Source organism: Neltuma alba, unplaced genomic scaffold (genome assembly GCF_004799145.2).
Source record: "Neltuma alba isolate B1F8T4 unplaced genomic scaffold, ASM479914v2 tig00012118_pilon, whole genome shotgun sequence".
Taxonomy (NCBI): Eukaryota; Viridiplantae; Streptophyta; class Magnoliopsida; order Fabales; family Fabaceae; genus Neltuma; species Neltuma alba.
In genome coordinates, this window is record NW_021636670.1 from 42,884 (window position 1) to 53,783 (window position 10,900).

At 32.1% G+C, this 10,900-nt stretch overlaps 1 long non-coding RNA gene across 3 annotated transcripts; it reads right to left on the reverse strand.

Annotated features, from left to right (window-relative positions):
- Nucleotides 1-639: 639 nt before the first annotated feature.
- LOC114723046 (uncharacterized) lies at nucleotides 640-5,242 on the reverse strand. Of its 3 annotated transcripts, none has more exons than XR_003738205.1 (3): nucleotides 5,034-5,242; nucleotides 2,994-3,090; nucleotides 640-888 (listed from the first exon to the last, which is right to left on the reverse strand). It is a non-coding gene; the product is annotated as an uncharacterized LOC114723046 (long non-coding RNA). The 3 variants fall into 3 exon arrangements; XR_003738203.1 differs by lacking the exon at nucleotides 640-888 and adding an exon at nucleotides 1,376-1,491 and having other exon boundaries at nucleotides 3,004-3,090; XR_003738204.1 differs by lacking the exon at nucleotides 640-888 and adding an exon at nucleotides 1,376-1,491.
- Nucleotides 5,243-10,900: the final 5,658 nt, after the last annotated feature.

Genomic DNA, 10,900 nt, shown 5'->3' on the forward strand with positions numbered 1-10,900 from the left:
ACAGTTAAAATCAATACCAATAACTTATTAGATTAATGCCAAAAAGAAGACATATGACCCGTCAAAGCATATAATTCATTCAGAAGATGCAGCTTTTTAATATTAATGGACATATAGCAACAAACTACAAACAAAGAATATAATATTTAGCCACTTCCTGCCTATATGATCATATAATAAATTTGGAATCCCATCATACAATGCGAGAAGAAATTTTCAAAGATCAAAAAAAGAGAAAAGTATCGAATCACTTAGAGCACTTCCTTAATCTGGGAAAAATACTTATTAAGAATACATACATTTTATTTCTTAAGTGAGGGGTGTTCAGTAAGTTAGTGATAATTGGATATTTTCAAGGAAATCATGATTTGGACCCTTATAGTTATCAAGCACACCTTCACATGCCAAAATTAATTACAATTATCATAGTTATGCAGACAGGCACAACCAATTGGACTAACGCCCATTATGCCAAAATTAATAAACCCCGGAAGGACAGATGAGACGCCACAAACAAGGGGGCACTGTTTCTTCTAATATAGTTTACTCACCGTATCGCTAGCGTAATCAGTAAAACCCCATTGAGGAAAATCAGCAAGCTTTGGTTGGGAATTTCTAATCCTCGGCTTCTCAGTTGGCGCCTTGGGAGAGGAAAGAGGAAATACGTTGTCAGTCGTCCATACGGACTCGCCTCACTTAGACAAAATCTTAGGAAACACATCATCAAACTTACCTTTACATATTTCTCGCCATAACTCGCCACTGCATCGCATGCATGGCCTTTTGCAGGGTTTTCACTTGTGCTTGTGCTTTTGTTTGACGACATCTTGGGGGAGGAACTTCAAAATTCAAACATTATATTTGCCTGCATCCATCCAAAATAAAAACCTACATAAATATTTGTTTCTTCTTAGAAATTACTCTCGAGTCCCATATAACAACATAAACTATCATAAAAATACATTCTCTATCTGATCTCCCGACGTTTAATTTAATTACTCAATAAGTTTTGATGTACAGTTATTAAAATCCTCTACAACAACAACATCCAAGACAAGTACAATAAGAATGACTGTTTTAGCGTTGACTTGATGAGGCCTTCTTTTTCTGCCAGCTTTGAACAATTTTGTTCTTTTAAAAAAGATGTATAATTTTTACAATGCAAATTGGACTGAAGGCCCGTAGTTGACAAAAAGTCTCTAACAAGTTAAGCTGTTTACAACTTAAAACGTGGTTTTCGATACATTTTAGACTCAGTTACTGACTTATTGATTATTTTTTTATAACAAAATCAACAAATAGAAAATACAAAAGAAAGAAAAGGGGAAAAAGAAAACCAAACTAATACCTGATCACCTTGATGTGACCACGTGATCCTTATCTAATTCTAACTCACGCGTAAGAAAAGCAGGCTGCGAAGAAACTCTGGCAAAACCCAACGGTGCTTCAAGAGCTTCCTTTACCAGATGATCTGCAGAACCTTTTGCATCCCTGGCACAAGAAGAAATAATAGCTGACCAACCTTTGCTCAGCAGTCAGCATGCATCTCCCTTATTTCGTCCAGACTTATTGATTTTTTTAAAAACATATTTCATGAATTTCTTAAAAAATATTTTTTCCAGTATTTATTTCTATGGTCTTGGCTTGTTGTTTGTCCCATTATGTATTTTATTCTTTTCTTATAATGGAATAAAAAATAAATTTTAATAAAAAAAATTATGTTTGAACAAAGTACTTATTTTAGACGTGGTTTCGATGGAAAATATTTATTCTTGTAACTAAAATGATGCTTGTTAAAAAATGTCCTTGCTAATGTTCAGCACCTTCTTCGCCCACCGTTGAGGGTGGGGGCTCATCGTCGATGAACCTAAGTTGCTATTGCACCCATCTTTCCAGCTAATCTAGTTTGATGCTGAGGGGGCATTGTTTTAATGGTATTAATAATAACTTTTTTTCCCATGTCAGCTGACTCAGTGGTGATTCGGCATGAACACGGATAAAAAGATCAATGATTGAGTTAAAAGTGAGTCAAAAGTACAGAAACTGAATTACATCAAATCATATTTAAGAGATTGAGTTACAAGTAAGTTAAAACTATAATGCAACATGGCCCGAACTAGGGTCAATATGATAGAGGTCAAATTTTGGTCATTTCCCATAATATATTTAGCTAGCTACTTATTAGATTGACGCCTATCATCATATAAATTTTAAACACAATATTTCAGAAATGGAAAAGAGAAAAGTATCAAATTACTTAGAGCAGTTAAAAGATTTTTTTGGGCAAAAAAAAACATGTAACATCTTTTTTTAAGATTTAGAGAATCAGTTATGATCTAAAATATATGTAAAAAGTATATAATGATTTATGAGGAAAGCTCTATGTTTTGAAATTAATTTTATTTATTAATTTACTCTCACCATAGTAAATCCATAATTTTTTTTTTTGAATCAATTGTTCATTTTACAATTCCCGACAAAAACTTCATGCTATGATCAAAATTCATTTTTAGACTATAATAAAATTTAAAATTATTTGCATCAAAAAAAAATTTTTTTTCCACAATTGAAGTCTTTGCATATATCTTACACTATAGTTTTTATTTTAAATATATCAACTAGTTACTTCTTTGGTCTTGTTAATAAAGCGGAGAGGGAATTGTTTTTTGTAAGGCACGTCATTAAATTTTTAACATGAATGTTTTAATTTGTTCTTCATTTATTATAATGCAGTTAAGTTTTTTTTAAAAAAAACTGTATATATTAAATAAGGGTAAAATTAGAAAGCTGTTAAATGTTTAAGGAGAGTTAATACAGTTTAAGATTTTTCTTAATTTATGTGAAACATATTAAAAATGTCCGATAAATAAAACTGAAGGACGGAATGAATATTTCAATTATAGAGGACCAACAGGCTTTGACGTTAGCATAAGAAACTATAGTCACTTAAATGTTTGGATGCAGAAAATGGTGAGAGGAATGATCAAAATTACCATTTCTAACCTTCGATTTTCCAACGGGCGCTCCGGACTCATTTCGATTTGAAAACATCTTGGAGGAGAAACTTCAAAAACCAGACAATATATTTTCCTGCATAATCCATCCGAAGTCGAACAACCAACATTAACATTTGATATATTTTGACCTTAAAATATAATAAAACAATAGCACTAGCCATAATTCATAATGTCCGCATGACCATTTATTAGTAGTAACTTATTTGATCCGTGGAGTTTTCATTCCCTCCCTCCTAAGCAGTTTTATCTTTATCTCCCCCCCCCCCCCAAAAAAAACGTGTGTGTTTCTGTAAGTTTCATTATCTGATGACGAGCCCATTTATGAAAAGGATATATGCATGTATATATGTATGTGTGTGTATCAGATAACTAATTTATATACGCGGTGAAGTGAGATGTCTAAATAAAACCGTTCGTTCCCTATTTTAGTGTTTGTTTGAAGTCAACATAAATCCGATCATTCTATAAAATTTCATTCTCTTTTTAAAATTAATAAAGCCTTCATGTTCCTTCATATTTTAGTCCAGCTCAACATTTGAGAATTCCGTCCGAATATTTCTTTGACGCTCAAACAAATGGTTAAACTGATGGAAAAGCATTCAATAGGACTCATACATGAATGGTAGTATTTAATACTCCTCTAGTCCTTAATATAGGACCCAATTGTTGAGTTAGTTTTGGTCCTAAATATAAGACCCATTTCTCATATTTATCAATTTTCTCTAAATTATCCCTATGAATACTGCCTCAACCATAATTAAGTAGAAGAGGAAGAGGGGGTATTAAGAAAGATGATTATGGTATTTGAGAAAAAAACGTGTTACATTTCTTATAATTAACTAACTTACCTAACTTTCTTAATCTAATTAAATTAGTTAAATGGGTTTTATATTAAGGACCGGAGGAGTATTTAATATGACTACAAGATATAGTTACTCTCACATATAAAAAAAAGTATTAAATTGATAAAATCTTTCACTTTTGTCCTTATTTAAAAGAAAATATGGATATTGAAAAAAAAATGTGATATGATACTAGTACATTTTCTCGCACACATTCCTTTTTCTCTTCACTTTTACTATAATTAGGAGAGGCAGAATTAAAAATAAAACATTAAAAATAGTACAAATGATAAATTAAAAAAATAGTACATGCCTTAAAATAACCTCATCATGCATAGGAAAACACAAAAGAATCGGTCTATCAAAGAGGGGGAAAAAATGAAAAACAACTGAAACATAATTTAAGTGATGCTTTGGTTAAATAAGGGTTAATTATTTAGTTCAGACTCATCATAAGCTAACAAATTAAATCGTATCCACGAATGGGTGGAGTGATGAAGAAACAGCAACTAAAACTAAAATTAATTGATCCTGGAAACTTTCACCCGGGAAAAGCTCGAAATGATCAATCAAACACTCGAGATATATTATATATAAAAATACGAAAACTTATGGACTATTAATATGCACTGTTAATACGAATAGTTTAAAAAATATAAGTTTGGGAAAATTAAAATTTACATTTATGTTCAAATCAAAATAAACTTCTCAGCTAAATTGGAGGAGAGGAATTCTGAAATTATTATAGGTAATCAAACCTAGACTCGTAATCAAGCAAATTAAATTGTATCTACAAGAAGCAGCATCTAAAACTAAAAACTAATCCTGAAAACTTTCACCTGAGAAAAGCTCGGAACCATCATCAAATATCAAATACTATTCCGGTCCTAAATATAAAATCCATTTTATAGTACAAATTACACTACAAAATGGGTATTATTTGGAACCGGAGGAGTACTCAACATATATAAAAACACGAAAGCCGTACCTTTTTTTTCTTCGTTGAAGACGACAAAAAAAAAAAGCTCGATGGTCGAGGACTCGTTCATACACGCACCGATCTGATTTACTTAGAAAACTGTTAAATTTTCTTAGATCTGTCAGAAAGATAAGCGATTCAAAGAGAAAGCGAAGAACAATTAATTAGGTAGGATCCTAGAGAAGGCGTGGTTACCAGGAAGCGGGATTTTTGAAGGAATAAAAGAGTTGCGAAGTAAGCACTGTTGTTTCTTCCTACCCTCCCATGTTGGATATCAGGTTTCATGCTAAATAGAGAATAGAGCGAGAGGAGAAAGGGAAGTCAGCCAGAGTGTAGCACTTTGCCGGTGAGGCTACGGCTTTAATTTCTGGAAGCAAGATGAGAATCAAGCGAAAGAGAAAGAGCGCTGGTATGGAGAGGAGATGGACGGAGAATGGTATATTTTTTAGTGAGAGCCACCAATTAATGTCGATTTTTTTGTGAATTAACAAATTATAAGACTTGGTGATTATCCCTCGTGCCAAATTCTAGACATATCCTGTCAGTGGTTTTAATAAATAACCAAAATTAAAAATTTGAAGAAAAAGTTATATTTATTGAGGAGGATCTTAAAAATTAAAATTATTTAACAGAATCAAACATCAAAATATAAGCTTAAAAAGACCAAATTAACCTTTAAAATTCTTGATGTGTCCAATGCCCTGAAGGTTTTTTTTTTTTTGCCATGGTACTAGACCATCATCAAAAAATATTTTTGGATGCTAAACCCACTTAAAAAAATACTTTAAAGTAATGGATGTATCAAAAAATACTTTACAGTACAGGACATACTGAAAAAAATATTTTAAAGTATTAGATGCATTACAAAATATTTCAAAATATTATATGCATCTGGGAAAATACATCCGCATACTGAATTCTTAATTTCATATAAAGGATAAGAGACAGTAGTTCAAAGTAAAACAAATAAAAGCAACAAATAAAAACCAGTAAACGACAAATGACAAATAAATTTAGGCAATGTCGATCTCAAATCTCAAATCTCAAGGTACTATAATATAAAAGCGATAACAAAATTTGTCATTACCATGAACAAAGTGCCACAAGCTTTTCAGCGAGGCCACGAAATTGAATCTTGGTTAGGAATTTGTCAGGTGAATAGTTGACAATAATCGGAACGCGTGGTCAATACGATTGATGATGACAGTTGAAATGAAAATAAATATTGCAAGATTGCCAATAAATGACAAGGAACAGCAGTGATCAAGTGCGGGAAAGACGAGGGAGCGTGAAAGAAGGGAGACAATAAGCTAAATGACAATACCAAACCAAATATTAAATACATTTATTTATTTTTTCCGGATTGCTAAATACATTTGTTTATTTTATCTCTATAAACAATGGAGGGGAGGACTTTCAGGTGCCCATGGGCTCCTAAGACGTGACTTCTCACTGCCCAAGATCTATGCCGGCATGCTTAAGTTGATAGGATTCTTGTTTTATTTTAAGAAGCTCATTAGTTATGGGAATTCCCAGTAAAGAAATTTTTTACGAGATAGCTATGTTTATAGCGATTTGATTTGGAGCACAAGAGAAGTCTGAGTGAAAGAAATAGAAGAAACCTAGGCAAAACACAATATTATTGTAATTGAAGTTAATTGCAAACTTAGGGTGTACGATCAACTCCTGCCCAATTGCCGTGTTACAAATTATAGATCTGACTTCTTCATGAACTTGAGCCACGATGCCTATGCTAGCAATCGGATTTTGAAGCTGCTTCTACTGCTTCTAAATCAAACCGTTTCATTTTGAGCCCTTAATTTCTGTGAAAATAAAATAAAACGAACTAAACAGGTGAGGTGAATTAAATCAAAGCGAATTAATTAAGTCTCTAAATTAGAGCAACAATCAGACAGTTTACTTGAGATTCATAACTATCTCCAAGTTTCTTGATTGAAACTGTGTATTGTGAACATGGACGCTCATTTTTCTTCTCTTCTTGAATGTATAAATTGCTGAGCCTTGATTTGAAATCTTTCGGGCACGTATCTCTACTATAGCTAATGCTTCTTCATTTCAAAGATAGATGGAGGGACATTATAGCAAGGAAGGCGGCAAAGTACAACGTACATTTAAATAAGTCAAAAGGATCTAGTATAATTCAAATGATAAAAACAAAAATAGAATGATGCACATCAAGATATAATCTCAAATCATATATTTCGTAGCTTATGGTACTGATTGCCCCTTGAGCAACACAATGCCAGTATTGGTTGTCTACGAGTGTGCTTGTCTCATCATCAAAGTCCACATGTAGCCTCTCTACAATATTAAGTATGACCAACTCTTCTAACTTTGTGATGCGCATCGATCTACTCCCTCTTCCTACTTATTGGTCGTGCTACTACCCCCTACACCATTATATATTACTTTCGGTTTTTGACATAAGAGTCAATTAATTTATTTTGACAGATGAAGAAAATTAATAAAATATCTTAAAATATTTATATTTATTATTTTTTTAAAACTAATTTGTCACTTTTATAAATTAATATATAATCTAATAATATGTATAAGTATTTTAAAAAGATCATGTAACATATGTTATAATTAATTAATTTAATAACTTTCTTAGTCTCTTTAAATTAATTAACTGGGTTTTATATTGAGAACCGGACATAGTATTTACTTATATTTGATGTTTACTATTTGATGATTAAAGAGAAAATCGTCAAATATGTTGAGGTGAAGACAAGGCAAACGTATATTCGATGGTTATCTTAGCAAGTTTAAAATTTGGAAAAAGTAGTTAATTATAGTAGTAAGTAAATAGCTAATGAGATGCAATGAATTGATAAGCAAAAGTTGCAAACAACTTGTCGTCATGCCTTAATACTTAACTTATCTATTATTTTGTTAAGATACATTAGTCCCCCAATGGTCATCTAATCCATTGGCATCCAAGTGGTGCTTGTCACAAAAAATTCCGCCTGCCGGAGAGGGTGATTTTTCTTTAAAAAAATTTAAAGTGAGCTCTTTCTGGATGAAATTATGAAAATTTAGCGCACCATATTGAAAATTTTCAGATTCAAAGTTTTTTAGTGTAAGTTTCCCAAAATGATTGTATCAAGTATGAACAAACATGAGTATAAGTATTTTTTTCCAAAAAGAAAAAAAATAATGGAGCAGGCTCTGAACAAGGAGCGTTAGATCAAGCAACGCCGTTATTGAAAAGTTCGACCTCTGTCACTGTGCAATACTCTTGATCTTCTAAGCAGACTCTCTCCTTTGAGCTGCTTCGCTCAGACATTCACCAAAAATCGAAATCTTTCATCGGAATCAACACTCAGACCACCTGCCGGTTCCAGCTGTTTTGAACATATTACTCCTCCGCTCCTAATTATAAGACCCAATTGACTTATTTGAGGAGATTAAAGAAGTAAATTAAGTTGGTTATTTATAATAAATAAGTGTTGTCATTCCTAAAATATCCTTGCTAATTAAGTATATTGGCTAAAACTATCATTATTAGAAGGATTATCTTGAAAAAAATGCATAAATATAAGAGACAAAATGGATTGGGTCTTATAATTAGGACCAAATAAAAAGTCAAATTGGGTCTTATAATAAGGACCGGAGGAGTAAATTAGACCTTTCCTTAATTCAATCCTCATCTAATCCCCAACTCCTTAATTTTTGGTACCAAACACCGCCTAAGTTTTTGCAGAGAGACGGAGTCAGCAAACCATATCAATTACGGGGAAGAAGGAAAGGAGACACTAACTTTCCTCTCCACTTAATTTCTCCATCATATTGGATTAATTTCTAATGATTGAGATTTAAAATTGAATAAAAATATTATTATAATATTAAATATAATAAAAATGTATCATATTAAATTACTTATATCAAATTTTAACACTTAACAGTATAAATTTATTTATATATTTTTATCATTTAATATTTAATATTTTAATACTATTTTTATAAAATAAATCTTAGCCATTGAAGTTTGATCTAATGATAGAAATATTAAGTGGAGAGGAAGTGGAGAGAGGAGTTAGTGAAGACATTCCTTTCCAATTTAATTATGGGAGAATTATTTTAAGGTCTGAGAGATCTAATTACAAAAAAATCTAAATGACAAGTGAATAGTTTAAATGTATTGTCATTTATTATAATGAAACTTGTTATTACAAATTTTTTCGTTTTTAATAAATGTCTGGGTTATTAAATCTTTTATTTGGGACCTAACAATAATTTTCCTTTTAATTATACATATATATGGCTCATGTAACAAATAAGGGACCATGGAGGGAAGCGTCAACAAATTACTCCAAAGAAATTGCAATAATGACGATAAGCTTTATTTTGACAGGTGGGGTAGCTAGATACACGCCTGAATTGTACGATTTCATTATATTCTAACATCAACAACTTAATATTTTGATTAATTATCAATCAAGAAGTTCCACTAGTATTTAGTCTTTTTCTACTTATTTTAAGAAAACCCCACGTTGCTTGGTCACCACTCGTTGCCCGTGTATACTGTGATTTTCTTTGTATATATCTGAATCACTTTGGACAATTTTTAATCATTTTATTTTTTTAATAGTAGTATATATCAGTCCAACTCCTTTACAAAGAAATTAAATGTCGAGAGTCAGTTGGTGCTAAGCTGTAAAGCCAAGAAATACGGAAATGACATACTTAATAAAAGCCCAGTGACCCCTTGTGATCAACTTCTAGACGAGCTTTATCAACTTTATCGTCACAGGAGCCCTGTCAAAAGATAAATAGCTCTAAACTATTGGCAAGCATGATGGTCATCACATCGAAATTCAATTGAGAAATGATTAGGTACGGTGTGCCACATCATTTATACAGTCCCGGCCAATGAAATCACAATATATAAGATATTTTTCTATCCTAAATCTCAACTTGGCTGATGGCTTTGCGTTTATGGAGCATATTATTTTAATAATACCTCAATAATTGTGCCTCCCCATATTCTCGTTTTAGTTTATGTACTTATATCCTTTATTATCAAATCTACTCCCTCGCCTACTCTCCTACTTACGTGGTCTTTTTTTTTGTTTGGATAAAAATTAAATTATAATTTTAAAAATAATTTTACGACATGCAAAATAAATATATATAAAAAGTTATCTTTGACTTATCAAAAAGTACTTCTGAGATATTCAAAAGGCTCCTTACATCTGATATGTTGCGATTTCATCAGTCAGAGCATGTGGTTAAGTACCTTCCCTGTGTAGTAAATGTGAAGCTGGGCCAAGAATGGCACGCGCGATCAGCGAGGATGGTGATAGTCGTAATGGATACGAATATCCAAAGATTGCATATCTAATGACAAAGTTTAATTATCAAGTACGAGGGAGAGGAGGGAGAAAAGAAGGAAGACATTATGGAATGCAATTGGTCAAAAAGCGAGGGCGGCTGGAGTAACCGTTGGTGCTTCATTTCAATTATGGCAACGCGCAAACAAATATATTAATCACACGTGAAATGCAAAGAAATTAAAGATGGGAAAGAGATACCTAATAAAGGTCCTTTGACAGCTTATGGGAGCATCAACTTTATTGCCACAGGAGCCTGATCAAAAGATAATTAGCTCTAAAATATTGGAACGCGGTATCATTGTAATCTTTCGTACCAAATTGGATGATTTTCTAGCCCAATTTTAATCCCAACTCTAGAGCCGGCTCAACCTACCAATTTGTCAAAGAGCGGCGAATTGAGTGGCGAATTGAATTGAAGAAAATAGGAACCATTTAGATAATGAGAGAGAAATGAAGAAGATAGAAAGAGAAATAAAGAAGATAAGGTGCCTCTTTGGTTGGACGGTCCGACCCCTAAAGAGAATTTATAAGTATGATAAGTCAGTTTATAAATTTGAGAGTTATTTCAAATAGCTGTTGACCCATTTAACTTGTAGGCCAAAAACTATTTTGTTAGGCACAATTGTAAAAGCACATAAAATTTACTTATCACTTATGCAACAGTAGCCTTTTAGAATTAAAAAACATTTTCGCCTTTATATT